Here is a 24,378-nt window from a genome sequence, read left to right on the forward strand (position 1 = left end):
TTCTTGCTATATCCATGCTCGGGCGGCCTCCGGTTCAATGTTGATTGTTTTCTTGTTTCCCGAACCGAGCCGATCCATCACGTGGGTCCCACGCCTCGCGTCCGAAAGCAAACGAGGTTCTGCGTCTTGTAGGACATAAAAACAATAAGCATGGATAGTATTTCGGGTGCGATCATACCAGCACTAATGCACCGGATCCCATCAGAACTCCGCAGTTAAGCGTGCTTGGGCGAGAGTAGTACTAGGATGGGTGACCCCCTGGGAAGTCCTCGTGTTGCACCCCCTTTTTCGTTGCCCGTCTGCGTTTTTTTATGTTTTAGGTGCGTTTTTTTTTTCTTTCTTGCTATATCCATGCTCGGGCGGCCTCCGGTTCAATGTTGATTGTTTTCTTGTTTCCCGAACCGAGCCGATCCATCACGTGGGTCCCACGCCTCGCGTCCGAAAGCAAACGAGGTTCTGCGTCTTGTAGGACATAAAAACAATAAGCATGGATAGTATTTCGGGTGCGATCATACCAGCACTAATGCACCGGATCCCATCAGAACTCCGCAGTTAAGCGTGCTTGGGCGAGAGTAGTACTAGGATGGGTGACCCCCTGGGAAGTCCTCGTGTTGCACCCCCTTTTTCGTTGCCCGTCTGCGTTTTTTTATGTTTTAGGTGCGTTTTTTTTTTTCTTTCTTGCTATATCCATGCTCGGGCGGCCTCCGGTTCAATGTTGATTGTTTTCTTGTTTCCCGAACCGAGCCGATCCATCACGTGGGTCCCACGCCTCGCGTCCGAAAGCAAAAGAGGTTCTGCGTCTTGTAGGACATAAAAACAATAAGCATGGATAGTATTTCGGGTGCGATCATACCAGCACTAATGCACCGGATCCCATCAGAACTCCGCAGTTAAGCGTGCTTGGGCGAGAGTAGTACTAGGATGGTTGACCCCCTGGGAAGTCCTCGTGTTGCACCCCCTTTTTCGTTGCCCGTCTGCGTTTTTTTATGTTTTAGGTGCGTTTTTTTTTTCTTTCTTGCTATATCCATGCTCGGGCGGCCTCCGGTTCAATGTTGATTGTTTTCTTGTTTCCCGAACCGAGCCGATCCATCACGTGGGTCCCACGCCTCGCGTCCGAAAGCAAACGAGGTTCTGCGTCTTGTAGGACATAAAAACAATAAGCATGGATAGTATTTCGGGTGCGATCATACCAGCACTAATGCACCGGATCCCATCAGAACTCCGTAGTTAAGCGTGCTTGGGCGAGAGTAGTACTAGGATGGGTGACCCCCTGGGAAGTCCTCGTGTTGCACCCCCTTTTTCGTTGCCCGTCTGCGTTTTTTTATGTTTTAGGTGCGTTTTTTTTTCTTTCTTGCTATATCCATGCTCGGGCGGCCTCCGGTTCAATGTTGATTGTTTTCTTGTTTCCCGAACCGAGCCGATCCATCACGTGGGTCCCACGCCTCGCGTCCGAAAGCAAACGAGGTTCTGCGTCTTGTAAGAGATAAAAACAATAAGCATGGATAGTATTTTGGGTGCGATCATACCAGCACTAATGCACCGGATCCCATCAGAACTCCGCAGTTAAGCGTGCTTGGGCGAGAGTAGTACTAGGATGGGTGACCCCCTGGGAAGTCCTCGTGTTGCACCCCCTTTTTCGTTGCCCGTCTGCGTTTTTTTATGTTTTAGGTGCGTTTTTTTTTTCTTTCTTGCTATATCCATGCTCGGGCGGCCTCCGGTTCAATGTTGATTGTTTTCTTGTTTCCCGAACCGAGCCGATCCATCACGTGGGTCCCACGCCTCGCGTCCGAAAGCAAACGAGGTTCTGCGTCTTGTAGGACATAAAAACAATAAGCATGGATAGTATTTCGGGTGCGATCATACCAGCACTAATGCACCGGATCCCATCAGAACTCCGCAGTTAAGCGTGCTTGGGCGAGAGTAGTACTAGGATGGGTGACCCCCTGGGAAGTCCTCGTGTTGCACCCCCTTTTTCGTTGCCCGTCTGCGTTTTTTTATGTTTTAGGTGCGTTTTTTTTTTCTTTCTTGCTATATCCATGCTCGGGCGGCCTCCGGTTCAATGTTGATTGTTTTCTTGTTTCCCGAACCGAGCCGATCCATCACGTGGGTCCCACGCCTCGCGTCCGAAAGCAAACGAGGTTCTGCGTCTTGTAGGACATAAAAACAATAAGCATGGATAGTATTTCGGGTGCGATCATACCAGCACTAATGCACCGGATCCCATCAGAACTCCGCAGTTAAGCGTGCTTGGGCGAGAGTAGTACTAGGATGGGTGACCCCCTGGGAAGTCCTCGTGTTGCACCCCCTTTTTCGTTGCCCGTCTGCGTTTTTTTATGTTTTAGGTGCGTTTTTTTTTTTCTTTCTTGCTATATCCATGCTCGGGCGGCCTCCGGTTCAATGTTGATTGTTTTCTTGTTTCCCGAACCGAGCCGATCCATCACGTGGGTCCCACGCCTCGCGTCCGAAAGCAAAAGAGGTTCTGCGTCTTGTAGGACATAAAAACAATAAGCATGGATAGTATTTCGGGTGCGATCATACCAGCACTAATGCACCGGATCCCATCAGAACTCCGCAGTTAAGCGTGCTTGGGCGAGAGTAGTACTAGGATGGTTGACCCCCTGGGAAGTCCTCGTGTTGCACCCCCTTTTTCGTTGCCCGTCTGCGTTTTTTTATGTTTTAGGTGCGTTTTTTTTTTCTTTCTTGCTATATCCATGCTCGGGCGGCCTCCGGTTCAATGTTGATTGTTTTCTTGTTTCCCGAACCGAGCCGATCCATCACGTGGGTCCCACGCCTCGCGTCCGAAAGCAAACGAGGTTCTGCGTCTTGTAGGACATAAAAACAATAAGCATGGATAGTATTTCGGGTGCGATCATACCAGCACTAATGCACCGGATCCCATCAGAACTCCGCAGTTAAGCGTGCTTGGGCGAGAGTAGTACTAGGATGGGTGACCCCCTGGGAAGTCCTCGTGTTGCACCCCCTTTTTCGTTGCCCGTCTGCGTTTTTTTATGTTTTAGGTGCGTTTTTTTTTTCTTTCTTGCTATATCCATGCTCGGGCGGCCTCCGGTTCAATGTTGATTGTTTTCTTGTTTCCCGAACCGAGCCGATCCATCACGTGGGTCCCACGCCTCGCGTCCGAAAGCAAACGAGGTTCTGCGTCTTGTAGGACATAAAAACAATAAGCATGGATAGTATTTCGGGTGCGATCATACCAGCACTAATGCACCGGATCCCATCAGAACTCCGCAGTTAAGCGTGCTTGGGCGAGAGTAGTACTAGGATGGGTGACCCCCTGGGAAGTCCTCGTGTTGCACCCCCTTTTTCGTTGCCCGTCTGCGTTTTTTTATGTTTTAGGTGCGTTTTTTTTTTTCTTTCTTGCTATATCCATGCTCGGGCGGCCTCCGGTTCAATGTTGATTGTTTTCTTGTTTCCCGAACCGAGCCGATCCATCACGTGGGTCCCACGCCTCGCGTCCGAAAGCAAAAGAGGTTCTGCGTCTTGTAGGACATAAAAACAATAAGCATGGATAGTATTTCGGGTGCGATCATACCAGCACTAATGCACCGGATCCCATCAGAACTCCGCAGTTAAGCGTGCTTGGGCGAGAGTAGTACTAGGATGGTTGACCCCCTGGGAAGTCCTCGTGTTGCACCCCCTTTTTCGTTGCCCGTCTGCGTTTTTTTATGTTTTAGGTGCGTTTTTTTTTTCTTTCTTGCTATATCCATGCTCGGGCGGCCTCCGGTTCAATGTTGATTGTTTTCTTGTTTCCCGAACCGAGCCGATCCATCACGTGGGTCCCACGCCTCGCGTCCGAAAGCAAACGAGGTTCTGCGTCTTGTAGGACATAAAAACAATAAGCATGGATAGTATTTCGGGTGCGATCATACCAGCACTAATGCACCGGATCCCATCAGAACTCCGCAGTTAAGCGTGCTTGGGCGAGAGTAGTACTAGGATGGGTGACCCCCTGGGAAGTCCTCGTGTTGCACCCCCTTTTTCGTTGCCCGTCTGCGTTTTTTTATGTTTTAGGTGCGTTTTTTTTTTTCTTTCTTGCTATATCCATGCTCGGGCGGCCTCCGGTTCAATGTTGATTGTTTTCTTGTTTCCCGAACCGAGCCGATCCATCACGTGGGTCCCACGCCTCGCGTCCGAAAGCAAACGAGGTTCTGCGTCTTGTAAGAGATAAAAACAATAAGCATGGATAGTATTTCGGGTGCGATCATACCAGCACTAATGCACCGGATCCCATCAGAACTCTGCAGTTAAGCGTGCTTGGGCGAGAGTAGTACTAGGATGGGTGACCCCCTGGGAAGTCCTCGTGTTGCACCCCCTTTTTCGTTGCCCGTCTGCGTTTTTTTATGTTTTAGGTGCGTTTTTTTTTTCTTTCTTGCTATATCCATGCTCGGGCGGCCTCCGGTTCAATGTTGATTGTTTTCTTGTTTCCCGAACCGAGCCGATCCATCACGTGGGTCCCACGCCTCGCGTCCGAAAGCAAACGAGGTTCTGCGTCTTGTAGGACATAAAAACAATAAGCATGGATAGTATTTCGGGTGCGATCATACCAGCAGTAATGCACCGGATCCCATCAGAACTCCGCAGTTAAGCGTGCTTGGGCGAGAGTAGTACTAGGATGGGTGACCCCCTGGGAAGTCCTCGTGTTGCACCCCCTTTTTCGTTGCCCGTCTGCGTTTTTTTATGTTTTAGGTGCGTTTTTTTTTTCTTTCTTGCTATATCCATGCTCGGGCGGCCTCCGGTTCAATGTTGATTGTTTTCTTGTTTCCCGAACCGAGCCGATCCATCACGTGGGTCCCACGCCTCGCGTCCGAAAGCAAACGAGGTTCTGCGTCTTGTAGGACATAAAAACAATAAGCATGGATAGTATTTCGGGTGCGATCATACCAGCACTAATGCACCGGATCCCATCAGAACTACGCAGTTAAGCGTGCTTGGGCGAGAGTAGTACTAGGATGGGTGACCCCCTGGGAAGTCCTCGTGTTGCACCCCCTTTTTCGTTGCCCGTCTGCGTTTTTTTATGTTTTAGGTGCGTTTTTTTTTCTTTCTTGCTATATCCATGCTCGGGCGGCCTCCGGTTCAATGTTGATTGTTTTCTTGTTTCCCGAACCGAGCCGATCCATCACGTGGGTCCCACGCCTCGCGTCCGAAAGCAAACGAGGTTCTGCGTCTTGTAAGACATAAAAACAATAAGCATGGATAGTATTTTGGGTGCGATCATACCAGCACTAATGCACCGGATCCCATCAGAACTCCGCAGTTAAGCGTGCTTGGGCGAGAGTAGTACTAGGATGGGTGACCCCCTGGGAAGTCCTCGTGTTGCACCCCCTTTTTCGTTGCCCGTCTGCGTTTTTTTATGTTTTAGGTGCGTTTTTTTTTTCTTTCTTGCTATATCCATGCTCGGGCGGCCTCCGGTTCAATGTTGATTGTTTTCTTGTTTCCCGAACCGAGCCGATCCATCACGTGGGTCCCACGCCTCGCGTCCGAAAGCAAACGAGGTTCTGCGTCTTGTAGGACATAAAAACAATAAGCATGGATAGTATTTCGGGTGCGATCATACCAGCACTAATGCACCGGATCCCATCAGAACTCCGCAGTTAAGCGTGCTTGGGCGAGAGTAGTACTAGGATGGGTGACCCCCTGGGAAGTCCTCGTGTTGCACCCCCTTTTTCGTTGCCCGTCTGCGTTTTTTTATGTTTTAGGTGCGTTTTTTTTTTCTTTCTTGCTATATCCATGCTCGGGCGGCCTCCGGTTCAATGTTGATTGTTTTCTTGTTTCCCGAACCGAGCCGATCCATCACGTGGGTCCCACGCCTCGCGTCCGAAAGCAAACGAGGTTCTGCGTCTTGTAGGACATAAAAACAATAAGCATGGATAGTATTTCGGGTGCGATCATACCAGCACTAATGCACCGGATCCCATCAGAACTCCGCAGTTAAGCGTGCTTGGGCGAGAGTAGTACTAGGATGGGTGACCCCCTGGGAAGTCCTCGTGTTGCACCCCCTTTTTCGTTGCCCGTCTGCGTTTTTTTATGTTTTAGGTGCGTTTTTTTTTTTCTTTCTTGCTATATCCATGCTCGGGCGGCCTCCGGTTCAATGTTGATTGTTTTCTTGTTTCCCGAACCGAGCCGATCCATCACGTGGGTCCCACGCCTCGCGTCCGAAAGCAAAAGAGGTTCTGCGTCTTGTAGGACATAAAAACAATAAGCATGGATAGTATTTCGGGTGCGATCATACCAGCACTAATGCACCGGATCCCATCAGAACTCCGCAGTTAAGCGTGCTTGGGCGAGAGTAGTACTAGGATGGTTGACCCCCTGGGAAGTCCTCGTGTTGCACCCCCTTTTTCGTTGCCCGTCTGCGTTTTTTTATGTTTTAGGTGCGTTTTTTTTTTCTTTCTTGCTATATCCATGCTCGGGCGGCCTCCGGTTCAATGTTGATTGTTTTCTTGTTTCCCGAACCGAGCCGATCCATCACGTGGGTCCCACGCCTCGCGTCCGAAAGCAAACGAGGTTCTGCGTCTTGTAGGACATAAAAACAATAAGCATGGATAGTATTTCGGGTGCGATCATACCAGCACTAATGCACCGGATCCCATCAGAACTCCGCAGTTAAGCGTGCTTGGGCGAGAGTAGTACTAGGATGGGTGACCCCCTGGGAAGTCCTCGTGTTGCACCCCCTTTTTCGTTGCCCGTCTGCGTTTTTTTATGTTTTAGGTGCGTTTTTTTTTTCTTTCTTGCTATATCCATGCTCGGGCGGCCTCCGGTTCAATGTTGATTGTTTTCTTGTTTCCCGAACCGAGCCGATCCATCACGTGGGTCCCACGCCTCGCGTCCGAAAGCAAACGAGGTTCTGCGTCTTGTAAGAGATAAAAACAATAAGCATGGATAGTATTTCGGGTGCGATCATACCAGCACTAATGCACCGGATCCCATCAGAACTCTGCAGTTAAGCGTGCTTGGGCGAGAGTAGTACTAGGATGGGTGACCCCCTGGGAAGTCCTCGTGTTGCACCCCCTTTTTCGTTGCCCGTCTGCGTTTTTTTATGTTTTAGGTGCGTTTTTTTTTTCTTTCTTGCTATATCCATGCTCGGGCGGCCTCCGGTTCAATGTTGATTGTTTTCTTGTTTCCCGAACCGAGCCGATCCATCACGTGGGTCCCACGCCTCGCGTCCGAAAGCAAACGAGGTTCTGCGTCTTGTAGGACATAAAAACAATAAGCATGGATAGTATTTCGGGTGCGATCATACCAGCACTAATGCACCGGATCCCATCAGAACTCCGCAGTTAAGCGTGCTTGGGCGAGAGTAGTACTAGGATGGGTGACCCCCTGGGAAGTCCTCGTGTTGCACCCCCTTTTTCGTTGCCCGTCTGCGTTTTTTTATGTTTTAGGTGCGTTTTTTTTTCTTTCTTGCTATATCCATGCTCGGGCGGCCTCCGGTTCAATGTTGATTGTTTTCTTGTTTCCCGAACCGAGCCGATCCATCACGTGGGTCCCACGCCTCGCGTCCGAAAGCAAACGAGGTTCTGCGTCTTGTAAGACATAAAAACAATAAGCATGGATAGTATTTCGGGTGCGATCATACCAGCACTAATGCACCGGATCCCATCAGAACTCCGCAGTTAAGCGTGCTTGGGTGAGAGTAGTACTAGGATGGGTGACCCCCTGGGAAGTCCTCGTGTTGCACCCCCTTTTTCGTTGCCCGTCTGCGTTTTTTTATGTTTTAGGTGCGTTTTTTTTTTTCTTTCTTGCTATATCCATGCTCGGGCGGCCTCCGGTTCAATGTTGATTGTTTTCTTGTTTCCCGAACCGAGCCGATCCATCACGTGGGTCCCACGCCTCGCGTACGAAAGCAAACGAGGTTCTGCGTCTTGTAAGAGATAAAAACAATAAGCATGGATAGTATTTCGGGTGCGATCATACCAGCAGTAATGCACCGGATCCCATCAGAACTCCGCAGTTAAGCGTGCTTGGGCGAGAGTAGTACTAGGATGGGTGACCCCCTGGGAAGTCCTCGTGTTGCACCCCCTTTTTCGTTGCCCGTCTGCGTTTTTTTATGTTTTAGGTGCGTTTTTTTTTTCTTTCTTGCTATATCCATGCTCGGGCGGCCTCCGGTTCAATGTTGATTGTTTTCTTGTTTCCCGAACCGAGCCGATCCATCACGTGGGTCCCACGCCTCGCGTCCGAAAGCAAACGAGGTTCTGCGTCTTGTAGGACATAAAAACAATAAGCATGGATAGTATTTCGGGTGCGATCATACCAGCACTAATGCACCGGATCCCATCAGAACTCCGCAGTTAAGCGTGCTTGGGCGAGAGTAGTACTAGGATGGGTGACCCCCTGGGAAGTCCTCGTGTTGCACCCCCTTTTTCGTTGCCCGTCTGCGTTTTTTTATGTTTTAGGTGCGTTTTTTTTTTCTTTCTTGCTATATCCATGCTCGGGCGGCCTCCGGTTCAATGTTGATTGTTTTCTTGTTTCCCGAACCGAGCCGATCCATCACGTGGGTCCCACGCCTCGCGTCCGAAAGCAAACGAGGTTCTGCGTCTTGTAGGACATAAAAACAATAAGCATGGATAGTATTTCGGGTGCGATCATACCAGCACTAATGCACCGGATCCCATCAGAACTCCGCAGTTAAGCGTGCTTGGGCGAGAGTAGTACTAGGATGGGTGACCCCCTGGGAAGTCCTCGTGTTGCACCCCCTTTTTCGTTGCCCGTCTGCGTTTTTTTATGTTTTAGGTGCGTTTTTTTTTTCTTTCTTGCTATATCCATGCTCGGGCGGCCTCCGGTTCAATGTTGATTGTTTTCTTGTTTCCCGAACCGAGCCGATCCATCACGTGGGTCCCACGCCTCGCGTCCGAAAGCAAACGAGGTTCTGCGTCTTGTAGGACATAAAAACAATAAGCATGGATAGTATTTCGGGTGCGATCATACCAGCACTAATGCACCGGATCCCATCAGAACTCCGCAGTTAAGCGTGCTTGGGCGAGAGTAGTACTAGGATGGGTGACCCCCTGGGAAGTCCTCGTGTTGCACCCCCTTTTTCGTTGCCCGTCTGCGTTTTTTTATGTTTTAGGTGCGTTTTTTTTTCTTTCTTGCTATATCCATGCTCGGGCGGCCTCCGGTTCAATGTTGATTGTTTTCTTGTTTCCCGAACCGAGCCGATCCATCACGTGGGTCCCACGCCTCGCGTCCGAAAGCAAACGAGGTTCTGCGTCTTGTAAGACATAAAAACAATAAGCATGGATAGTATTTCGGGTGCGATCATACCAGCACTAATGCACCGGATCCCATCAGAACTCCGCAGTTAAACGTGCTTGGGTGAGAGTAGTACTAGGATGGGTGACCCCCTGGGAAGTCCTCGTGTTGCACCCCCTTTTTCGTTGCCCGTCTGCGTTTTTTTATGTTTTAGGTGCGTTTTTTTTTTCTTTCTTGCTATATCCATGCTCGGGCGGCCTCCGGTTCAATGTTGATTGTTTTCTTGTTTCCCGAACCGAGCCGATCCATCACGTGGGTCCCACGCCTCGCGTCCGAAAGCAAACGAGGTTCTGCGTCTTGTAGGACATAAAAACAATAAGCATGGATAGTATTTCGGGTGCGATCATACCAGCACTAATGCACCGGATCCCATCAGAACTCCGCAGTTAAGCGTGCTTGGGCGAGAGTAGTACTAGGATGGGTGACCCCCTGGGAAGTCCTCGTGTTGCACCCCCTTTTTCGTTGCCCGTCTGCGTTTTTTTATGTTTTAGGTGCGTTTTTTTTTTCTTTCTTGCTATATCCATGCTCGGGCGGCCTCCGGTTCAATGTTGATTGTTTTCTTGTTTCCCGAACCGAGCCGATCCATCACGTGGGTCCCACGCCTCGCGTCCGAAAGCAAACGAGGTTCTGCGTCTTGTAAGATATAAAAACAATAAGCATGGATAGTATTTCGGGTGCGATCATACCAGCACTAATGCACCGGATCCCATCAGAACTCCGCAGTTAAACGTGCTTGGGTGAGAGTAGTACTAGGATGGGTGACCCCCTGGGAAGTCCTCGTGTTGCACCCCCTTTTTCGTTGCCCGTCTGCGTTTTTTTATGTTTTAGGTGCGTTTTTTTTTTCTTTCTTGCTATATCCATGCTCGGGCGGCCTCCGGTTCAATGTTGATTGTTTTCTTGTTTCCCGAACCGAGCCGATCCATCACGTGGGTCCCACGCCTCGCGTCCGAAAGCAAACGAGGTTCTGCGTCTTGTAGGACATAAAAACAATAAGCATGGATAGTATTTCGGGTGCGATCATACCAGCACTAATGCACCGGATCCCATCAGAACTCCGCAGTTAAGCGTGCTTGGGCGAGAGTAGTACTAGGATGGGTGACCCCCTGGGAAGTCCTCGTGTTGCACCCCCTTTTTCGTTGCCCGTCTGCGTTTTTTTATGTTTTAGGTGCGTTTTTTTTTTCTTTCTTGCTATATCCATGCTCGGGCGGCCTCCGGTTCAATGTTGATTGTTTTCTTGTTTCCCGAACCGAGCCGATCCATCACGTGGGTCCCACGCCTCGCGTCCGAAAGCAAACGAGGTTCTGCGTCTTGTAGGACATAAAAACAATAAGCATGGATAGTATTTCGGGTGCGATCATACCAGCACTAATGCACCGGATCCCATCAGAACTCCGCAGTTAAGCGTGCTTGGGCGAGAGTAGTACTAGGATGGGTGACCCCCTGGGAAGTCCTCGTGTTGCACCCCCTTTTTCGTTGCCCGTCTGCGTTTTTTTATGTTTTAGGTGCGTTTTTTTTTCTTTCTTGCTATATCCATGCTCGGGCGGCCTCCGGTTCAATGTTGATTGTTTTCTTGTTTCCCGAACCGAGCCGATCCATCACGTGGGTCCCACGCCTCGCGTCCGAAAGCAAACGAGGTTCTGCGTCTTGTAAGACATAAAAACAATAAGCATGGATAGTATTTCGGGTGCGATCATACCAGCACTAATGCACCGGATCCCATCAGAACTCCGCAGTTAAGCGTGCTTGGGCGAGAGTAGTACTAGGATGGGTGACCCCCTGGGAAGTCCTCGTGTTGCACCCCCTTTTTCGTTGCCCGTCTGCGTTTTTTTATGTTTTAGGTGCGTTTTTTTTTTCTTTCTTGCTATATCCATGCTCGGGCGGCCTCCGGTTCAATGTTGATTGTTTTCTTGTTTCCCGAACCGAGCCGATCCATCACGTGGGTCCCACGCCTCGCGTCCGAAAGCAAACGAGGTTCTGCGTCTTGTAGGACATAAAAACAATAAGCATGGATAGTATTTCGGGTGCGATCATACCAGCACTAATGCACCGGATCCCATCAGAACTCCGCAGTTAAGCGTGCTTGGGCGAGAGTAGTACTAGGATGGGTGACCCCCTGGGAAGTCCTCGTGTTGCACCCCCTTTTTCGTTGCCCGTCTGCGTTTTTTTATGTTTTAGGTGCGTTTTTTTTTTCTTTCTTGCTATATCCATGCTCGGGCGGCCTCCGGTTCAATGTTGATTGTTTTCTTGTTTCCCGAACCGAGCCGATCCATCACGTGGGTCCCACGCCTCGCGTCCGAAAGCAAACGAGGTTCTGCGTCTTGTAAGACATAAAAACAATAAGCATGGATAGTATTTCGGGTGCGATCATACCAGCACTAATGCACCGGATCCCATCAGAACTCCGCAGTTAAGCGTGCTTGGGCGAGAGTAGTACTAGGATGGGTGACCCCCTGGGAAGTCCTCGTGTTGCACCCCCTTTTTCGTTGCCCGTCTGCGTTTATTTATGTTTTAGGTGCGTTTTTTTTTCTTTCTTGCTATATCCATGCTCGGGCGGCCTCCGGTTCAATGTTGATTGTTTTCTTGTTTCCCGAACCGAGCCGATCCATCACGTGGGTCCCACGCCTCGCGTCCGAAAGCAAACGAGGTTCTGCGTCTTGTAAGACATAAAAACAATAAGCATGGATAGTATTTTGGGTGCGATCATACCAGCACTAATGCACCGGATCCCATCAGAACTCCGCAGTTAAGCGTGCTTGGGCGAGAGTAGTACTAGGATGGGTGACCCCCTGGGAAGTCCTCGTGTTGCACCCCCTTTTTCGTTGCCCGTCTGCGTTTTTTTATGTTTTAGGTGCGTTTTTTTTTTTCTTTCTTGCTATATCCATGCTCGGGCGGCCTCCGGTTCAATGTTGATTGTTTTCTTGTTTCCCGAACCGAGCCGATCCATCACGTGGGTCCCACGCCTCGCGTCCGAAAGCAAACGAGGTTCTGCGTCTTGTAAGACATAAAAACAATAAGCATGGATAGTATTTCGGTTGCGATCATACCAGCACTAATGCACCGGATCCCATCAGAACTCCGCAGTTAAGCGTGCTTGGGCGAGAGTAGTACTAGGATGGGTGACCCCCTGGGAAGTCCTCGTGTTGCACCCCCTTTTTCGTTGCCCGTCTGCGTTTTTTTATGTTTTAGGTGCGTTTTTTTTTTCTTTCTTGCTATATCCATGCTCGGGCGGCCTCCGGTTCAATGTTGATTGTTTTCTTGTTTCCCGAACCGAGCCGATCCATCACGTGGGTCCCACGCCTCGCGTCCGAAAGCAAACGAGGTTCTGCGTCTTGTAGGACATAAAAACAATAAGCATGGATAGTATTTCGGGTGCGATCATACCAGCACTAATGCACCGGATCCCATCAGAACTCCGCAGTTAAGCGTGCTTGGGCGAGAGTAGTACTAGGATGGGTGACCCCCTGGGAAGTCCTCGTGTTGCACCCCCTTTTTCGTTGCCCGTCTGCGTTTTTTTATGTTTTAGGTGCGTTTTTTTTTTCTTTCTTGCTATATCCATGCTCGGGCGGCCTCCGGTTCAATGTTGATTGTTTTCTTGTTTCCCGAACCGAGCCGATCCATCACGTGGGTCCCACGCCTCGCGTCCGAAAGCAAACGAGGTTCTGCGTCTTGTAAGACATAAAAACAATAAGCATGGATAGTATTTCGGGTGCGATCATACCAGCACTAATGCACCGGATCCCATCAGAACTCCGCAGTTAAGCGTGCTTGGGCGAGAGTAGTACTAGGATGGGTGACCCCCTGGGAAGTCCTCGTGTTGCACCCCCTTTTTCGTTGCCCGTCTGCGTTTTTTTATGTTTTAGGTGCGTTTTTTTTTCTTTCTTGCTATATCCATGCTCGGGCGGCCTCCGGTTCAATGTTGATTGTTTTCTTGTTTCCCGAACCGAGCCGATCCATCACGTGGGTCCCACGCCTCGCGTCCGAAAGCAAACGAGGTTCTGCGTCTTGTAAGACATAAAAACAATAAGCATGGATAGTATTTCGGGTGCGATCATACCAGCACTAATGCACCGGATCCCATCAGAACTCCGCAGTTAAGCGTGCTTGGGTGAGAGTAGTACTAGGATGGGTGACCCCCTGGGAAGTCCTCGTGTTGCACCCCCTTTTTCGTTGCCCGTCTGCGTTTTTTTATGTTTTAGTTGCGTTTTTTTTTTCTTTCTTGCTATATCCATGCTCGGGCGGCCTCCGGTTCAATGTTGATTGTTTTCTTGTTTCCCGAACCGAGCCGATCCATCACGTGGGTCCCACGCCTCGCGTCCGAAAGCAAACGAGGTTCTGCGTCTTGTAAGACATAAAAACAATAAGCATGGATAGTATTTCGGGTGCGATCATACCAGCACTAATGCACCGGATCCCATCAGAACTCCGCAGTTAAGCGTGCTTGGGCGAGAGTAGTACTAGGATGGGTGACCCCCTGGGAAGTCCTCGTGTTGCACCCCCTTTTTCGTTGCCCGTCTGCGTTTTTTTATGTTTTAGGTGCGTTTTTTTTTTTTTTCTTTCTTGCTATATCCATGCTCGGGCGGCCTCCGGTTCAATGTTGATTGTTTTCTTGTTTCCCGAACCGAGCCGATCCATCACGTGGGTCCCACGCCTCGCGTCCGAAAGCAAACGAGGTTCTGCGTCTTGTAGGACATAAAAACAATAAGCATGGATAGTATTTCGGGTGCGATCATACCAGCACTAATGCACCGGATCCCATCAGAACTCCGCAGTTAAGCGTGCTTGGGCGAGAGTAGTACTAGGATGGGTGACCCCCTGGGAAGTCCTCGTGTTGCACCCCCTTTTTCGTTGATCGTCTGCGTTTTTTTATGTTTTAGGTGCGTTTTTTTTTTCTTTCTTGCTATATCCATGCTCGGGCGGCCTCCGGTTCAATGTTGATTGTTTTCTTGTTTCCCGAACCGAGCCGATCCATCACGTGGGTCCCACGCCTCGCGTCCGAAAGCAAACGAGGTTCTGCGTCTTGTAGGACATAAAAACAATAAGCATGGATAGTATTTCGGGTGCGATCATACCAGCACTAATGCACCGGATCCCATCAGAACTCCGCAGTTAAGCGTGCTTGGGCGAGAGTAGTACTAGGATGGGTGACCCCCTGGGAAGTCCTCGTGTTGCACCCCCTTTTTCGTTGCCCGTCTGCGTTTTTTTATGTTTTAGGTGCGTTTTTTTTTTTCTTTCTTGCTATATCCATGCTCGGGCGGCCTCCGGTTCAATGTTGATTGTTTTCTTGTTTCCCGAACCGAGCCGATCCATCACGTGGGTCCCACGCCTCGCGTCCGAAAGCAAACGAGGTTCTGCGTCTTGTAGGACATAAAAACAATAAGCATGGATAGTATTTCGGGTGCGATCATACCAGCACTAATGCACCGGATCCCATCAGCACTCCGCAGCTAAGCGTGCTTGGGCGAGAGTAGTACTAGGATGGGTGACCCCCTGGGAAGTCCTCGTGTTGCACCCCTTTTTTCGTTGCCCGTCTGCGTTTTTTTATGTTTTAGGTGCGTTTTTTTTTTCTTTCTTGCTATATCCATGCTCGGGCGGCCTCCGGTTCAATGTTGATTGTTTTCTTGTTTCCCGAACCGAGCCGATCCATCACGTGGGTCCCACGCCTCGCGTCCGAAAGCAAACGAGGTTCTGCGTCTTGTAGGACATAAAAACAATAAGCATAGATAGTATTTCGGGTGCGATCATACCAGCACTAATGCACCGGATCCCATCAGCACTCCGCAGTTAAGCGTGCTTGGGCGAGAGTAGTACTAGGATGGGTGACCCCCTGGGAAGTCCTCGTGTTGCACCCCCTTTTTCGTTGCCCGTCTGCGTTTTTTTATGTTTTAGGTGCGTTTTTTTTTTCTTTCTTGCTATATCCATGCTCGGGCGGCCTCCGGTTCAATGTTGATTGTTTTCTTGTTTCCCGAACCGAGCCGATCCATCACGTGGGTCCCACGCCTCGCGTCCGAATGCAAACGAGGTTCTGCGTCTTGTAGGACATAAAAACAATAAGCATGGATAGTATTTCGGGTGCGATCATACCAGCACTAATGCACCGGATCCCATCAGAACTCCGCAGTTAAGCGTGCTTGGGCGAGAGTAGTACTAGGATGGGTGACCCCCTGGGAAGTCCTCGTGTTGCACCCCCTTTTTCGTTGCCCGTCTGCGTTTTTTTATGTTTTAGGTGCGTTTTTTTTTTCTTTCTTGCTATATCCATGCTCGGGCGGCCTCCGGTTCAATGTTGATTGTTTTCTTGTTTCCCGAACCGAGCCGATCCATCACGTGGGTCCCACGCCTCGCGTCCGAAAGCAAACGAGGTTCTGCGTCTTGTAGGACATAAAAACAATAAGCATGGATAGTATTTCGGGTGCGATCATACCAGCACTAATGCACCGGATCCCATCAGAACTCCGCAGTTAAGCGTGCTTGGGCGAGAGTAGTACTAGGATGGGTGACCCCCTGGGAAGTCCTCGTGTTGCACCCCCTTTTTCGTTGCCCGTCTGCGTTTTTTTATGTTTTAGGTGCGTTTTTTTTTTCTTTCTTGCTATATCCATGCTCGGGCGGCCTCCGGTTCAATGTTGATTGTTTTCTTGTTTCCCGAACCGAGCCGATCCATCACGTGGGTCCCACGCCTCGCGTCCGAAAGCAAACGAGGTTCTGCGTCTTGTAGGACATAAAAACAATAAGCATGGATAGTATTTCGGGTGCGATCATACCAGCACTAATGCACCGGATCCCATCAGAACTCCGCAGTTAAGCGTGCTTGGGCGAGAGTAGTACTAGGATGGGTGACCCCCTGGGAAGTCCTCGTGTTGCACCCCCTTTTTCGTTGCCCGTCTGCGTTTTTTTATGTTTTAGGTGCGTTTTTTTTTTCTTTCTTGCTATATCCATGCTCGGGCGGCCTCCGGTTCAATGTTGATTGTTTTCTTGTTTCCCGAACCGAGCCGATCCATCACGTTGGTCCCACGCCTCGCGTCCGAAAGAAAACGAGGTTCTGCGTCTTGTAAGACATAAAAACAATAAGCATGGATAGTATTTCGGGTGCGATCATACCAGCACTAATGCACCGGATCCCATCAGAACTCCGCAGTTAAGCGTGCTTGGGCGAGAGTAGTACTAGGATGGGTGACCCCCTGGGAAGTCCTCGTGTTGCACCCCCTTTTTCGTTGATCGTCTGCGTTTTTTTATGTTTTAGGTGCGTTTTTTTTTTCTTTCTTGCTATATCCATGCTCGGGCGGCCTCCGGTTCAATGTTGATTGTTTTCTTGTTTCCCGAACCGAGCCGATCCATCACGTGGGTCCCACGCCTCGCGTCCGAAAGCAAACGAGGTTCTGCGTCTTGTAGGACATAAAAACAATAAGCATGGATAGTATTTCGGGTGCGATCATACCAGCACTAATGCACCGGATCCCATCAGAACTCCGCAGTTAAGCGTGCTTGGGCGAGAGTAGTACTAGGATGGGTGACCCCCTGGGAAGTCCTCGTGTTGCACCCCCTTTTTCGTTGATCGTCTGCGTTTTTTTATGTTTTAGGTGCGTTTTTTTTTTCTTTCTTGCTATATCCATGCTCGGGCGGCCTCCGGTTCAATGTTGATTGTTTTCTTGTTTCCCGAACCGAGCCGATCCATCACGTGGGTCCCACGCCTCGCGTCCGAAAGCAAACGAGGTTCTGCGTCTTGTAGGACATAAAAACAATAAGCATGGATAGTATTTCGGGTGCGATCATACCAGCACTAATGCACCGGATCCCATCAGAACTCCGCAGTTAAGCGTGCTTGGGCGAGAGTAGTACTAGGATGGGTGACCCCCTGGGAAGTCCTCGTGTTGCACCCCCTTTTTCGTTGATCGTCTGCGTTTTTTTATGTTTTAGGTGCGTTTTTTTTTTCTTTCTTGCTATATCCATGCTCGGGCGGCCTCCGGTTCAATGTTGATTGTTTTCTTGTTTCCCGAACCGAGCCGATCCATCACGTGGGTCCCACGCCTCGCGTCCGAAAGCAAACGAGGTTCTGCGTCTTGTAGGACATAAAAACAATAAGCATGGATAGTATTTCGGGTGCGATCATACCAGCACTAATGCACCGGATCCCATCAGAACTCCGCAGTTAAGCGTGCTTGGGCGAGAGTAGTACTAGGATGGGTGACCCCCTGGGAAGTCCTCGTGTTGCACCCCCTTTTTCGTTGATCGTCTGCGTTTTTTTATGTTTTAGGTGCGTTTTTTTTTTCTTTCTTGCTATATCCATGCTCGGGCGGCCTCCGGTTCAATGTTGATTGTTTTCTTGTTTCCCGAACCGAGCCGATCCATCACGTGGGTCCCACGCCTCGCGTCCGAAAGCAAACGAGGTTCTGCGTCTTGTAGGACATAAAAACAATAAGCATGGATAGTATTTCGGGTGCGATCATACCAGCACTAATGCACCGGATCCCATCAGAACTCCGCAGTTAAGCGTGCTTGGGCGAGAGTAGTACTAGGATGGGTGACCCCCTGGGAAGTCCTCGTGTTGCACCCCCTTTTTCGTTGCCCGTCTGCGTTTTTTTATGTTTTAGGTGCGTTTTTTTTTTCTTTCTTGCTATATCCATGCTCGGGCGGCCTCCGGTTCAATGTTGATTGTTTTCTTGTTTCCCGAACCGAGCCGATCCATCACGTGGGTCCCACGCCTCGCGTCCGAAAGCAAACGAGGTTCTGCGTCTTGTAGGACATAAAAACAATAAGCATGGATAGTATTTCGGGTGCGATCATACCAGCACTAATGCACCGGATCCCATCAGAACTCCGCAGTTAAGCGTGCTTGGGCGAGAGTAGTACTAGGATGGGTGACCCTCTGGGAAGTCCTCGTGTTGCACCCCCTTTTTCGTTGCCCGTCTGCGTTTTTTTATGTTTTAGGTGCGTTTTTTTTTTCTTTCTTGCTATATCCATGCTCGGGCGGCCTCCGGTTCAATGTTGATTGTTTTCTTGTTTCCCGAACCGAGCCGATCCATCACGTGGGTCCCACGCCTCGCGTCCGAAAGCAAACGAGGTTCTGCGTCTTGTAGGACATAAAAACAATAAGCATGGATAGTATTTCGGGTGCGATCATACCAGCACTAATGCACCGGATCCCATCAGAACTCCGCAGTTAAGCGTGCTTGGGCGAGAGTAGTACTAGGATGGGTGACCCCCTGGGAAGTCCTCGTGTTGCACCCCCTTTTTCGTTGCCCGTCTGCGTTTTTTTATGTTTTAGGTGCGTTTTTTTTTTCTTTCTTGCTATATCCATGCTCGGGCGGCCTCCGGTTCAATGTTGATTGTTTTCTTGTTTCCCGAACCGAGCCGATCCATCACGTGGGTCCCACGCCTCGCGTCCGAAAGCAAACGAGGTTCTGCGTCTTGTAAGACATAAAAACAATAAGCATGGATAGTATTTCGGGTGCGATCATACCAGCACTAATGCACCGGATCCCATCAGAACTCCGCAGTTAAGCGTGCTTGGGCGAGAGTAGTACTAGGATGGGTGACCCCCTGGGAAGTCCTCGTGTTGCACCCCCTTTTTCGTTGCCCGTCTGCGTTTTTTTATGTTTTAGGTGCGTTTTTTTTTCTTTCTTGCTATATCCATGCTCGGGCGGCCTCCGGTTCAATGTTGATTGTTTTCTTGTTTCCCGAACCGAGCCGATCCATCACGTGGGTCCCACGCCTCGCGTCCGAAAGCAAACGAGGTTCTGCGTCTTGTAAGACATAAAAACAATAAGCATGGATAGTATTTCGGGTGCGATCATACCAGCACTAATGCACCGGATCCCATCAGAACTCCGCAGTTAAGCGTGCTTGGGCGAGAGTAGTACTAGGATGGGTGACCCCCTGGGAAGTCCTCGTGTTGCACCCCCTTTTTCGTTGCCCGTCTGCGTTTTTTTATGTTTTAGGTGCGTTTTTTTTTTTCTTTCTTGCTATATCCATGCTCGGGCGGCCTCCGGTTCAATGTTGATTGTTTTCTTGTTTCCCGAACCGAGCCGATCCATCACGTGGGTCCCACGCCTCGCGTCCGAAAGCAAACGAGGTTCTGCGTCTTGTAAGACATAAAAACAATAAGCATGGATAGTATTTCGGGTGCGATCATACCAGCACTAATGCACCGGATCCCATCAGAACTCCGCAGTTAAGCGTGCTTGGGCGAGAGTAGTACTAGGATGGGTGACCCCCTGGGAAGTCCTCGTGTTGCACCCCCTTTTTCGTTGCCCGTCTGCGTTTTTTTATGTTTTAGGTGCGTTTTTTTTTCTTTCTTGCTATATCCATGCTCGGGCGGCCTCCGGTTCAATGTTGATTGTTTTCTTGTTTCCCGAACCGAGCCGATCCATCACGTGGGTCCCACGCCTCGCGTCCGAAAGCAAACGAGGTTCTGCGTCTTGTAGGACATAAAAACAATAAGCATGGATAGTATTTCGGGTGCGATCATACCAGCACTAATGCACCGGATCCCATCAGAACTCCGCAGTTAAGCGTGCTTGGGCGAGAGTAGTACTAGGATGGGTGACCCCCTGGGAAGTCCTCGTGTTGCACCCCCTTTTTCGTTGATCGTCTGCGTTTTTTTATGTTTTAGGTGCGTTTTTTTTTTCTTTCTTGCTATATCCATGCTCGGGCGGACTCCGGTTCAATGTTGATTGTTTTCTTGTTTCCCGAACCGAGCCGATCCATCACGTGGGTCCCACGCCTCGCGTCCGAAAGCAAACGAGGTTCTGCGTCTTGTAGGACATAAAAACAATAAGCATGGATAGTATTTCGGGTGCGATCATACCAGCACTAATGCACCGGATCCCATCAGAACTCCGCAGTTAAGCGTGCTTGGGCGAGAGTAGTACTAGGATGGGTGACCCCCTGGGAAGTCCTCGTGTTGCACCCCCTTTTTCGTTGATCGTCTGCGTTTTTTTATGTTTTAGGTGCGTTTTTTTTTTCTTTCTTGCTATATCCATGCTCGGGCGGCCTCCGGTTCAATGTTGATTGTTTTCTTGTTTCCCGAACCGAGCCGATCCATCATGTGGGTCCCACGCCTCGCGTCCGAAAGCAAACGAGGTTCTGCGTCTTGTAGGACATAAAAACAATAAGCATGGATAGTATTTCGGGTGCGATCATACCAGCACTAATGCACCGGATCCCATCAGAACTCCGCAGTTAAGCGTGCTTGGGCGAGAGTAGTACTAGGATGGGTGACCCCCTGGGAAGTCCTCGTGTTGCACCCCCTTTTTCGTTGCCCGTCTGCGTTTTTTTATGTTTTAGGTGCGTTTTTTTTTTCTTTCTTGCTATATCCATGCTCGGGCGGCCTCCGGTTCAATGTTGATTGTTTTCTTGTTTCCCGAACCGAGCCGATCCATCACGTGGGTCCCACGCCTCGCGTCCGAAAGCAAACGAGGTTCTGCGTCTTGTAGGACATAAAAACAATAAGCATGGATAGTATTTCGGGTGCGATCATACCAGCACTAATGCACCGGATCCCATCAGAACTCCGCAGTTAAGCGTGCTTGGGCGAGAGTAGTACTAGGATGGGTGACCCCCTGGGAAGTCCTCTTGTTGCACCCCCTTTTTCGTTGCCCGTCTGCGTTTTTTTATGTTTTAGGTGCGTTTTTTTTTTCTTTCTTGCTATATCCATGCTCGGGCGGCCTCCGGTTCAATGTTGATTGTTTTCTTGTTTCCCGAACCGAGCCGATCCATCACGTGGGTCCCACGCCTCGCGTCCGAAAGCAAACGAGGTTCTGCGTCTTGTAAGACATAAAAACAATAAGCATGGATAGTATTTCGGGTGCGATCATACCAGCACTAATGCACCGGATCCCATCAGAACTCCACAGTTAAGCGTGCTTGGGCGAGAGTAGTACTAGGATGGGTGACCCCCTAGGAAGTCCTCGTGTTGCACCCCATTTTTCGTTGCCCGTCTGCGTTTTTTTATGTTTTAGGTGCGTTTTTTTTTTCTTTCTTGCTATATCCATGCTCGGGCGGCCTCCAGTTCAATGTTGATTGTTTTCTTGTTTCCCGAACCGAGCCGATCCATCACGTGGGTCCCACGCCTCGCGTCCGAAAGCAAACGAGGTTCTGCGTCTTGTAAGACATAAAAACAATAAGCATGGATAGTATTTCGGGTGCGATCATACCAGCACTAATGCACCGGATCCCATCAGAACTCCACAGTTAAGCGTGCTTGGGCGAGAGTAGTACTAGGATGGGTGACCCCCTAGGAAGTCCTCGTGTTGCACCCCATTTTTCGTTGCCCGTCTGCGTTTTTTTATGTTTTAGGTGCGTTTTTTTTTTCTTTCTTGCTATATCCATGCTCGGGCGGCCTCCAGTTCAATGTTGATTGTTTTCTTGTTTCCCGAACCGAGCCGATCCATCACGTGGGTCCCACGCCTCGCGTCCGAAAGCAAACGAGGTTCTGCGTCTTGTAAGACATAAAAACAATAAGCATGGATAGTATTTCGGGTGCGATCATACCAGCACTAATGCACCGGATCCCATCAGAACTCCGCAGTTAAGCGTGCTTGGGCGAGAGTAGTACTAGGATGGGTGACCCCCTGGGAAGTCCTCGTGTTGCACCCTTTTTTCGTTGCCCGTCTGCGTTTTTTTATGTTTTAGGTGCGTTTTTTTTTTCTTTCTTGCTATATCCATGCTCGGGCGGCCTCCGGTTCAATGTTGATTGTTTTCTTGTTTCCCGAACCGAGCCAATCCATCACGTGGGTCCCACGCCTCGCGTCCGAAAGCAAACGAGGTTCTGCGTCTTGTAAGACATAAAAACAATAAGCATGGATAGTATTTCGGGTGCGATCATACCAGCACTAATGCACCGGATCCCATCAGAACTCCGCAGTTAAGCGTGCTTGGGCGAGAGTAGTACTAGGATGGGTGACCCCCTGGGAAGTCCTCATGTTGCACCCCTTTTTCGTTGCCCGTCTGCGTTTTTTTATGTTTTAGGTGCGTTTTTTTTTTTCTTTCTTGCTATATCAATGCTCGGGCGGCCTCCGGTTCAATGTTGATTGTTTTCTTGTTTCCCGAACCGAGCCGATCCATCACGTGGGTCCCACGCCTCGCGTCCGAAAGCAAACGAGGTTCTGCGTCTTGTAAGACATAAAAACAATAAGCATGGATAGTATTTCGGGTGCGATCATACTAGCACTAATGCACCGGATCCCATCAGAACTCCGCAGTTAAGCGTGCTTGGGCGAGAGTAGTACTAGGATGGGTGACCCCCTGGGAAGTCCTCGTGTTGCACCCCCTTTTTCGTTGCCCGTCTGCGTTTTTTTATGTTTTAGGTGCGTTTTTTTTTTCTTTCTTGCTATATCCATGCTCGGGCGGCCTCCGGTTCAATGTTGATTGTTTTCTTGTTTCCCGAACCGAGCCGATCCATCACGTGGGTCCCACGCCTCGCGTCCGAAAGCAAACGAGGTTCTGCGTCTTGTAAGACATAAAAACAATAAGCATGGATAGTATTTCGGGTGCGATCATACCAGCACTAATGCACCGGATCCCATCAGAACTCCGCAGTTAAGCGTGCTTGGGCGAGAGTAGTACTAGGATGGGTGACCCCTTGGGAAGTCCTCGTGTTGCACCCCTTTTTCGTTGCCCGTCTGCGTTTTTTTATGTTTTAGGTGCGTTTTTTTTTTCTTTCTTGCTATATCCATGCTCGGGCGGCCTCCGGTTCAATGTTGATTGTTTTCTTGTTTCCCGAACCGAGCCGATCCATCACGTGGGTCCCACGCCTCGCGTCCGAAAGCAAACGAGGTTCTGCGTCTTGTAAGACATAAAAACAATAAGCATGGATAGTATTTCGGGTGCGATCATACCAGCACTAATGCACCGGATCCCATCAGAACTCCGCAGTTAAGCGTGCTTGGGCGAGAGTAGTACTAGGATGGGTGACCCCCTGGGAAGTCCTCGTGTTGCACCCCTTTTTCGTTGCCCGTCTGCGTTTTTTTATGTTTTAGGTGCGTTTTTTTTTTCTTTCTTGCTATATCCATGCTCGGGCGGCCTCCGGTTCAATGTTGATTGTTTTCTTGTTTCCCGAACCGAGCCGATCCATCACGTGGGTCCCACGCCTCGCGTCCGAAAGCAAACGAGGTTCTGCGTCTTGTAAGACATAAAAACAATAAGCATGGATAGTATTTCGGGTGCGATCATACCAGCACTAATGCACCGGATCCCATCAGAACTCCGCAGTTAAGCGTGCTTGGGCGAGAGTAGTACTAGGATGGGTGACCCCCTGGGAAGTCCTCGTGTTGCACCCCCTTTTTCGTTGCCCGTCTGCGTTTTTTTATGTTTTAGGTGCGTTTTTTTTTTTCTTTCTTGCTATATCCATGCTCGGGCGGCCTCCGGTTCAATGTTGATTGTTTTCTTGTTTCCCGAACCGAGCCGATCCATCACGTGGGTCCCACGCCTCGCGTCCGAAAGCAAACGAGGTTCTGCGTCTTGTAAGACATAAAAACAATAAGCATGGATAGTATTTCGGGTGCGATCATACCAGCACTAATGCACCGGATCCCATCAGAACTCCTCAGTTAAGCGTGCTTGGGCGAGAGTAGTACTAGGATGGGTGACCCCCTGGGAAGTCCTCGTGTTGCACCCCCTTTTTCGTTGCCCGTCTGCGTTTTTTTATGTTTTAGGTGCGTTTTTTTTTTCTTTCTTGCTATATCCATGCTCGGGCGGCCTCCGGTTCAATGTTGATTGTTTTCTTGTTTCCCGAACCGAGCCGATCCATCACGTGGGTCCCACGCCTCGCGTCCGAAAGCAAACGAGGTTCTGCGTCTTGTAGGACATAAAAACAATAAGCATGGATAGTATTTCGGGTGCGATCATACCAGCACTAATGCACCGGATCCCATCAGAACTCCGCAGTTAAGCGTGCTTGGGCGAGAGTAGTACTAGGATGGGTGACCCCCTGGGAAGTCCTCGTGTTGCACCCCCTTTTTCGTTGATCGTCTGCGTTTTTTTATGTTTTAGGTGCGTTTTTTTTTTCTTTCTTGCTATATCCATGCTCGGGCGGCCTCCGGTTCAATGTTGATTGTTTTCTTGTTTCCCGAACCGAGCCGATCCATCACGTGGGTCCCACGCCTCGCGTCCGAAAGCAAA

General features: G+C 49.8%; 72 non-coding genes across 72 annotated transcripts; all 72 read left to right on the forward strand.

Annotated features, from left to right (window-relative positions):
- The first annotated feature begins 164 nt into the window (after nt 1–164).
- On the forward strand, nt 165–283 carry LOC145016727 (5S ribosomal RNA). The gene has a single exon (XR_013666280.1). It is a non-coding gene; the product is annotated as a 5S ribosomal RNA (ribosomal RNA).
- Nucleotides 284–501: 218 nt separating this feature from the next.
- On the forward strand, nt 502–620 carry LOC145016732 (5S ribosomal RNA). The gene has a single exon (XR_013666281.1). It is a non-coding gene; the product is annotated as a 5S ribosomal RNA (ribosomal RNA).
- A 219-nt stretch (nt 621–839) lies between these two features.
- Nucleotides 840–958, forward strand: LOC145025676 (5S ribosomal RNA). Its single transcript, XR_013673680.1, has one exon. It is a non-coding gene; the product is annotated as a 5S ribosomal RNA (ribosomal RNA).
- Nucleotides 959–1,176: 218 nt separating this feature from the next.
- On the forward strand, nt 1,177–1,295 carry LOC145021419 (5S ribosomal RNA). The gene has a single exon (XR_013669579.1). It is a non-coding gene; the product is annotated as a 5S ribosomal RNA (ribosomal RNA).
- A 217-nt stretch (nt 1,296–1,512) lies between these two features.
- On the forward strand, nt 1,513–1,631 carry LOC145016735 (5S ribosomal RNA). The gene has a single exon (XR_013666282.1). It is a non-coding gene; the product is annotated as a 5S ribosomal RNA (ribosomal RNA).
- Nucleotides 1,632–1,849: 218 nt separating this feature from the next.
- LOC145016739 (5S ribosomal RNA) lies at nt 1,850–1,968 on the forward strand. Its single transcript, XR_013666283.1, has one exon. It is a non-coding gene; the product is annotated as a 5S ribosomal RNA (ribosomal RNA).
- A 218-nt stretch (nt 1,969–2,186) lies between these two features.
- On the forward strand, nt 2,187–2,305 carry LOC145016743 (5S ribosomal RNA). Its single transcript, XR_013666284.1, has one exon. It is a non-coding gene; the product is annotated as a 5S ribosomal RNA (ribosomal RNA).
- Nucleotides 2,306–2,524: 219 nt separating this feature from the next.
- On the forward strand, nt 2,525–2,643 carry LOC145025677 (5S ribosomal RNA). The gene has a single exon (XR_013673681.1). It is a non-coding gene; the product is annotated as a 5S ribosomal RNA (ribosomal RNA).
- A 218-nt stretch (nt 2,644–2,861) lies between these two features.
- LOC145016746 (5S ribosomal RNA) lies at nt 2,862–2,980 on the forward strand. Its single transcript, XR_013666285.1, has one exon. It is a non-coding gene; the product is annotated as a 5S ribosomal RNA (ribosomal RNA).
- A 218-nt stretch (nt 2,981–3,198) lies between these two features.
- LOC145016750 (5S ribosomal RNA) lies at nt 3,199–3,317 on the forward strand. Its single transcript, XR_013666286.1, has one exon. It is a non-coding gene; the product is annotated as a 5S ribosomal RNA (ribosomal RNA).
- A 219-nt stretch (nt 3,318–3,536) lies between these two features.
- LOC145025678 (5S ribosomal RNA) lies at nt 3,537–3,655 on the forward strand. The gene has a single exon (XR_013673682.1). It is a non-coding gene; the product is annotated as a 5S ribosomal RNA (ribosomal RNA).
- Nucleotides 3,656–3,873: 218 nt separating this feature from the next.
- LOC145016757 (5S ribosomal RNA) lies at nt 3,874–3,992 on the forward strand. The gene has a single exon (XR_013666288.1). It is a non-coding gene; the product is annotated as a 5S ribosomal RNA (ribosomal RNA).
- Nucleotides 3,993–4,211: 219 nt separating this feature from the next.
- On the forward strand, nt 4,212–4,330 carry LOC145025587 (5S ribosomal RNA). The gene has a single exon (XR_013673597.1). It is a non-coding gene; the product is annotated as a 5S ribosomal RNA (ribosomal RNA).
- Nucleotides 4,331–4,548: 218 nt separating this feature from the next.
- LOC145026069 (5S ribosomal RNA) lies at nt 4,549–4,667 on the forward strand. Its single transcript, XR_013674060.1, has one exon. It is a non-coding gene; the product is annotated as a 5S ribosomal RNA (ribosomal RNA).
- Nucleotides 4,668–4,885: 218 nt separating this feature from the next.
- On the forward strand, nt 4,886–5,004 carry LOC145026614 (5S ribosomal RNA). The gene has a single exon (XR_013674577.1). It is a non-coding gene; the product is annotated as a 5S ribosomal RNA (ribosomal RNA).
- Nucleotides 5,005–5,221: 217 nt separating this feature from the next.
- Nucleotides 5,222–5,340, forward strand: LOC145016763 (5S ribosomal RNA). Its single transcript, XR_013666289.1, has one exon. It is a non-coding gene; the product is annotated as a 5S ribosomal RNA (ribosomal RNA).
- Nucleotides 5,341–5,558: 218 nt separating this feature from the next.
- LOC145016768 (5S ribosomal RNA) lies at nt 5,559–5,677 on the forward strand. Its single transcript, XR_013666290.1, has one exon. It is a non-coding gene; the product is annotated as a 5S ribosomal RNA (ribosomal RNA).
- A 218-nt stretch (nt 5,678–5,895) lies between these two features.
- LOC145016774 (5S ribosomal RNA) lies at nt 5,896–6,014 on the forward strand. The gene has a single exon (XR_013666291.1). It is a non-coding gene; the product is annotated as a 5S ribosomal RNA (ribosomal RNA).
- A 219-nt stretch (nt 6,015–6,233) lies between these two features.
- On the forward strand, nt 6,234–6,352 carry LOC145025679 (5S ribosomal RNA). Its single transcript, XR_013673683.1, has one exon. It is a non-coding gene; the product is annotated as a 5S ribosomal RNA (ribosomal RNA).
- Nucleotides 6,353–6,570: 218 nt separating this feature from the next.
- Nucleotides 6,571–6,689, forward strand: LOC145016781 (5S ribosomal RNA). Its single transcript, XR_013666292.1, has one exon. It is a non-coding gene; the product is annotated as a 5S ribosomal RNA (ribosomal RNA).
- A 218-nt stretch (nt 6,690–6,907) lies between these two features.
- On the forward strand, nt 6,908–7,026 carry LOC145025588 (5S ribosomal RNA). The gene has a single exon (XR_013673598.1). It is a non-coding gene; the product is annotated as a 5S ribosomal RNA (ribosomal RNA).
- A 218-nt stretch (nt 7,027–7,244) lies between these two features.
- LOC145016788 (5S ribosomal RNA) lies at nt 7,245–7,363 on the forward strand. The gene has a single exon (XR_013666293.1). It is a non-coding gene; the product is annotated as a 5S ribosomal RNA (ribosomal RNA).
- A 217-nt stretch (nt 7,364–7,580) lies between these two features.
- Nucleotides 7,581–7,699, forward strand: LOC145025744 (5S ribosomal RNA). The gene has a single exon (XR_013673745.1). It is a non-coding gene; the product is annotated as a 5S ribosomal RNA (ribosomal RNA).
- Nucleotides 7,700–7,918: 219 nt separating this feature from the next.
- On the forward strand, nt 7,919–8,037 carry LOC145026070 (5S ribosomal RNA). The gene has a single exon (XR_013674062.1). It is a non-coding gene; the product is annotated as a 5S ribosomal RNA (ribosomal RNA).
- Nucleotides 8,038–8,255: 218 nt separating this feature from the next.
- LOC145016791 (5S ribosomal RNA) lies at nt 8,256–8,374 on the forward strand. Its single transcript, XR_013666294.1, has one exon. It is a non-coding gene; the product is annotated as a 5S ribosomal RNA (ribosomal RNA).
- Nucleotides 8,375–8,592: 218 nt separating this feature from the next.
- On the forward strand, nt 8,593–8,711 carry LOC145016797 (5S ribosomal RNA). The gene has a single exon (XR_013666295.1). It is a non-coding gene; the product is annotated as a 5S ribosomal RNA (ribosomal RNA).
- A 218-nt stretch (nt 8,712–8,929) lies between these two features.
- Nucleotides 8,930–9,048, forward strand: LOC145016802 (5S ribosomal RNA). Its single transcript, XR_013666296.1, has one exon. It is a non-coding gene; the product is annotated as a 5S ribosomal RNA (ribosomal RNA).
- Nucleotides 9,049–9,265: 217 nt separating this feature from the next.
- On the forward strand, nt 9,266–9,384 carry LOC145026212 (5S ribosomal RNA). The gene has a single exon (XR_013674199.1). It is a non-coding gene; the product is annotated as a 5S ribosomal RNA (ribosomal RNA).
- A 218-nt stretch (nt 9,385–9,602) lies between these two features.
- On the forward strand, nt 9,603–9,721 carry LOC145016808 (5S ribosomal RNA). Its single transcript, XR_013666297.1, has one exon. It is a non-coding gene; the product is annotated as a 5S ribosomal RNA (ribosomal RNA).
- Nucleotides 9,722–9,939: 218 nt separating this feature from the next.
- LOC145026213 (5S ribosomal RNA) lies at nt 9,940–10,058 on the forward strand. Its single transcript, XR_013674200.1, has one exon. It is a non-coding gene; the product is annotated as a 5S ribosomal RNA (ribosomal RNA).
- A 218-nt stretch (nt 10,059–10,276) lies between these two features.
- LOC145016819 (5S ribosomal RNA) lies at nt 10,277–10,395 on the forward strand. The gene has a single exon (XR_013666299.1). It is a non-coding gene; the product is annotated as a 5S ribosomal RNA (ribosomal RNA).
- A 218-nt stretch (nt 10,396–10,613) lies between these two features.
- On the forward strand, nt 10,614–10,732 carry LOC145016824 (5S ribosomal RNA). The gene has a single exon (XR_013666300.1). It is a non-coding gene; the product is annotated as a 5S ribosomal RNA (ribosomal RNA).
- A 217-nt stretch (nt 10,733–10,949) lies between these two features.
- LOC145016830 (5S ribosomal RNA) lies at nt 10,950–11,068 on the forward strand. Its single transcript, XR_013666301.1, has one exon. It is a non-coding gene; the product is annotated as a 5S ribosomal RNA (ribosomal RNA).
- Nucleotides 11,069–11,286: 218 nt separating this feature from the next.
- LOC145016837 (5S ribosomal RNA) lies at nt 11,287–11,405 on the forward strand. The gene has a single exon (XR_013666302.1). It is a non-coding gene; the product is annotated as a 5S ribosomal RNA (ribosomal RNA).
- A 218-nt stretch (nt 11,406–11,623) lies between these two features.
- Nucleotides 11,624–11,742, forward strand: LOC145016840 (5S ribosomal RNA). Its single transcript, XR_013666303.1, has one exon. It is a non-coding gene; the product is annotated as a 5S ribosomal RNA (ribosomal RNA).
- A 217-nt stretch (nt 11,743–11,959) lies between these two features.
- LOC145016847 (5S ribosomal RNA) lies at nt 11,960–12,078 on the forward strand. Its single transcript, XR_013666306.1, has one exon. It is a non-coding gene; the product is annotated as a 5S ribosomal RNA (ribosomal RNA).
- A 219-nt stretch (nt 12,079–12,297) lies between these two features.
- LOC145025604 (5S ribosomal RNA) lies at nt 12,298–12,416 on the forward strand. The gene has a single exon (XR_013673613.1). It is a non-coding gene; the product is annotated as a 5S ribosomal RNA (ribosomal RNA).
- A 218-nt stretch (nt 12,417–12,634) lies between these two features.
- LOC145016854 (5S ribosomal RNA) lies at nt 12,635–12,753 on the forward strand. The gene has a single exon (XR_013666307.1). It is a non-coding gene; the product is annotated as a 5S ribosomal RNA (ribosomal RNA).
- Nucleotides 12,754–12,971: 218 nt separating this feature from the next.
- Nucleotides 12,972–13,090, forward strand: LOC145016858 (5S ribosomal RNA). The gene has a single exon (XR_013666308.1). It is a non-coding gene; the product is annotated as a 5S ribosomal RNA (ribosomal RNA).
- A 217-nt stretch (nt 13,091–13,307) lies between these two features.
- LOC145025745 (5S ribosomal RNA) lies at nt 13,308–13,426 on the forward strand. The gene has a single exon (XR_013673746.1). It is a non-coding gene; the product is annotated as a 5S ribosomal RNA (ribosomal RNA).
- Nucleotides 13,427–13,644: 218 nt separating this feature from the next.
- Nucleotides 13,645–13,763, forward strand: LOC145016862 (5S ribosomal RNA). The gene has a single exon (XR_013666309.1). It is a non-coding gene; the product is annotated as a 5S ribosomal RNA (ribosomal RNA).
- A 222-nt stretch (nt 13,764–13,985) lies between these two features.
- LOC145016867 (5S ribosomal RNA) lies at nt 13,986–14,104 on the forward strand. The gene has a single exon (XR_013666310.1). It is a non-coding gene; the product is annotated as a 5S ribosomal RNA (ribosomal RNA).
- Nucleotides 14,105–14,322: 218 nt separating this feature from the next.
- Nucleotides 14,323–14,441, forward strand: LOC145016874 (5S ribosomal RNA). The gene has a single exon (XR_013666312.1). It is a non-coding gene; the product is annotated as a 5S ribosomal RNA (ribosomal RNA).
- A 219-nt stretch (nt 14,442–14,660) lies between these two features.
- Nucleotides 14,661–14,779, forward strand: LOC145026140 (5S ribosomal RNA). The gene has a single exon (XR_013674131.1). It is a non-coding gene; the product is annotated as a 5S ribosomal RNA (ribosomal RNA).
- Nucleotides 14,780–14,997: 218 nt separating this feature from the next.
- On the forward strand, nt 14,998–15,116 carry LOC145025866 (5S ribosomal RNA). Its single transcript, XR_013673858.1, has one exon. It is a non-coding gene; the product is annotated as a 5S ribosomal RNA (ribosomal RNA).
- Nucleotides 15,117–15,334: 218 nt separating this feature from the next.
- LOC145016879 (5S ribosomal RNA) lies at nt 15,335–15,453 on the forward strand. The gene has a single exon (XR_013666313.1). It is a non-coding gene; the product is annotated as a 5S ribosomal RNA (ribosomal RNA).
- A 218-nt stretch (nt 15,454–15,671) lies between these two features.
- LOC145016884 (5S ribosomal RNA) lies at nt 15,672–15,790 on the forward strand. Its single transcript, XR_013666314.1, has one exon. It is a non-coding gene; the product is annotated as a 5S ribosomal RNA (ribosomal RNA).
- Nucleotides 15,791–16,008: 218 nt separating this feature from the next.
- On the forward strand, nt 16,009–16,127 carry LOC145016892 (5S ribosomal RNA). Its single transcript, XR_013666315.1, has one exon. It is a non-coding gene; the product is annotated as a 5S ribosomal RNA (ribosomal RNA).
- A 218-nt stretch (nt 16,128–16,345) lies between these two features.
- Nucleotides 16,346–16,464, forward strand: LOC145016898 (5S ribosomal RNA). The gene has a single exon (XR_013666316.1). It is a non-coding gene; the product is annotated as a 5S ribosomal RNA (ribosomal RNA).
- Nucleotides 16,465–16,682: 218 nt separating this feature from the next.
- Nucleotides 16,683–16,801, forward strand: LOC145016900 (5S ribosomal RNA). The gene has a single exon (XR_013666317.1). It is a non-coding gene; the product is annotated as a 5S ribosomal RNA (ribosomal RNA).
- A 218-nt stretch (nt 16,802–17,019) lies between these two features.
- Nucleotides 17,020–17,138, forward strand: LOC145016906 (5S ribosomal RNA). The gene has a single exon (XR_013666318.1). It is a non-coding gene; the product is annotated as a 5S ribosomal RNA (ribosomal RNA).
- A 218-nt stretch (nt 17,139–17,356) lies between these two features.
- On the forward strand, nt 17,357–17,475 carry LOC145016912 (5S ribosomal RNA). Its single transcript, XR_013666319.1, has one exon. It is a non-coding gene; the product is annotated as a 5S ribosomal RNA (ribosomal RNA).
- Nucleotides 17,476–17,693: 218 nt separating this feature from the next.
- On the forward strand, nt 17,694–17,812 carry LOC145016915 (5S ribosomal RNA). The gene has a single exon (XR_013666320.1). It is a non-coding gene; the product is annotated as a 5S ribosomal RNA (ribosomal RNA).
- Nucleotides 17,813–18,030: 218 nt separating this feature from the next.
- On the forward strand, nt 18,031–18,149 carry LOC145022801 (5S ribosomal RNA). Its single transcript, XR_013670917.1, has one exon. It is a non-coding gene; the product is annotated as a 5S ribosomal RNA (ribosomal RNA).
- Nucleotides 18,150–18,367: 218 nt separating this feature from the next.
- Nucleotides 18,368–18,486, forward strand: LOC145016918 (5S ribosomal RNA). The gene has a single exon (XR_013666321.1). It is a non-coding gene; the product is annotated as a 5S ribosomal RNA (ribosomal RNA).
- Nucleotides 18,487–18,704: 218 nt separating this feature from the next.
- Nucleotides 18,705–18,823, forward strand: LOC145016925 (5S ribosomal RNA). Its single transcript, XR_013666323.1, has one exon. It is a non-coding gene; the product is annotated as a 5S ribosomal RNA (ribosomal RNA).
- A 217-nt stretch (nt 18,824–19,040) lies between these two features.
- On the forward strand, nt 19,041–19,159 carry LOC145016931 (5S ribosomal RNA). Its single transcript, XR_013666324.1, has one exon. It is a non-coding gene; the product is annotated as a 5S ribosomal RNA (ribosomal RNA).
- Nucleotides 19,160–19,378: 219 nt separating this feature from the next.
- LOC145016934 (5S ribosomal RNA) lies at nt 19,379–19,497 on the forward strand. Its single transcript, XR_013666325.1, has one exon. It is a non-coding gene; the product is annotated as a 5S ribosomal RNA (ribosomal RNA).
- A 217-nt stretch (nt 19,498–19,714) lies between these two features.
- On the forward strand, nt 19,715–19,833 carry LOC145016937 (5S ribosomal RNA). Its single transcript, XR_013666326.1, has one exon. It is a non-coding gene; the product is annotated as a 5S ribosomal RNA (ribosomal RNA).
- A 218-nt stretch (nt 19,834–20,051) lies between these two features.
- On the forward strand, nt 20,052–20,170 carry LOC145016941 (5S ribosomal RNA). The gene has a single exon (XR_013666332.1). It is a non-coding gene; the product is annotated as a 5S ribosomal RNA (ribosomal RNA).
- Nucleotides 20,171–20,388: 218 nt separating this feature from the next.
- LOC145016946 (5S ribosomal RNA) lies at nt 20,389–20,507 on the forward strand. Its single transcript, XR_013666334.1, has one exon. It is a non-coding gene; the product is annotated as a 5S ribosomal RNA (ribosomal RNA).
- A 218-nt stretch (nt 20,508–20,725) lies between these two features.
- On the forward strand, nt 20,726–20,844 carry LOC145026475 (5S ribosomal RNA). Its single transcript, XR_013674447.1, has one exon. It is a non-coding gene; the product is annotated as a 5S ribosomal RNA (ribosomal RNA).
- Nucleotides 20,845–21,062: 218 nt separating this feature from the next.
- On the forward strand, nt 21,063–21,181 carry LOC145026394 (5S ribosomal RNA). Its single transcript, XR_013674369.1, has one exon. It is a non-coding gene; the product is annotated as a 5S ribosomal RNA (ribosomal RNA).
- Nucleotides 21,182–21,399: 218 nt separating this feature from the next.
- Nucleotides 21,400–21,518, forward strand: LOC145026395 (5S ribosomal RNA). The gene has a single exon (XR_013674370.1). It is a non-coding gene; the product is annotated as a 5S ribosomal RNA (ribosomal RNA).
- A 218-nt stretch (nt 21,519–21,736) lies between these two features.
- On the forward strand, nt 21,737–21,855 carry LOC145021927 (5S ribosomal RNA). Its single transcript, XR_013670072.1, has one exon. It is a non-coding gene; the product is annotated as a 5S ribosomal RNA (ribosomal RNA).
- Nucleotides 21,856–22,072: 217 nt separating this feature from the next.
- LOC145026244 (5S ribosomal RNA) lies at nt 22,073–22,191 on the forward strand. The gene has a single exon (XR_013674229.1). It is a non-coding gene; the product is annotated as a 5S ribosomal RNA (ribosomal RNA).
- A 218-nt stretch (nt 22,192–22,409) lies between these two features.
- Nucleotides 22,410–22,528, forward strand: LOC145025557 (5S ribosomal RNA). The gene has a single exon (XR_013673568.1). It is a non-coding gene; the product is annotated as a 5S ribosomal RNA (ribosomal RNA).
- Nucleotides 22,529–22,746: 218 nt separating this feature from the next.
- Nucleotides 22,747–22,865, forward strand: LOC145022425 (5S ribosomal RNA). Its single transcript, XR_013670553.1, has one exon. It is a non-coding gene; the product is annotated as a 5S ribosomal RNA (ribosomal RNA).
- Nucleotides 22,866–23,082: 217 nt separating this feature from the next.
- Nucleotides 23,083–23,201, forward strand: LOC145016952 (5S ribosomal RNA). The gene has a single exon (XR_013666335.1). It is a non-coding gene; the product is annotated as a 5S ribosomal RNA (ribosomal RNA).
- A 217-nt stretch (nt 23,202–23,418) lies between these two features.
- LOC145016960 (5S ribosomal RNA) lies at nt 23,419–23,537 on the forward strand. The gene has a single exon (XR_013666337.1). It is a non-coding gene; the product is annotated as a 5S ribosomal RNA (ribosomal RNA).
- Nucleotides 23,538–23,756: 219 nt separating this feature from the next.
- Nucleotides 23,757–23,875, forward strand: LOC145026161 (5S ribosomal RNA). Its single transcript, XR_013674151.1, has one exon. It is a non-coding gene; the product is annotated as a 5S ribosomal RNA (ribosomal RNA).
- Nucleotides 23,876–24,093: 218 nt separating this feature from the next.
- On the forward strand, nt 24,094–24,212 carry LOC145016966 (5S ribosomal RNA). Its single transcript, XR_013666339.1, has one exon. It is a non-coding gene; the product is annotated as a 5S ribosomal RNA (ribosomal RNA).
- The last annotated feature ends 166 nt before the right edge of the window (nt 24,213–24,378 follow it).

Source organism: Lactuca saligna, chromosome 1, assembly GCF_052625555.1.
Source record: "Lactuca saligna cultivar CGN05327 chromosome 1, ASM5262555v1, whole genome shotgun sequence".
Classification (NCBI taxonomy): Eukaryota; Viridiplantae; Streptophyta; class Magnoliopsida; order Asterales; family Asteraceae; genus Lactuca; species Lactuca saligna.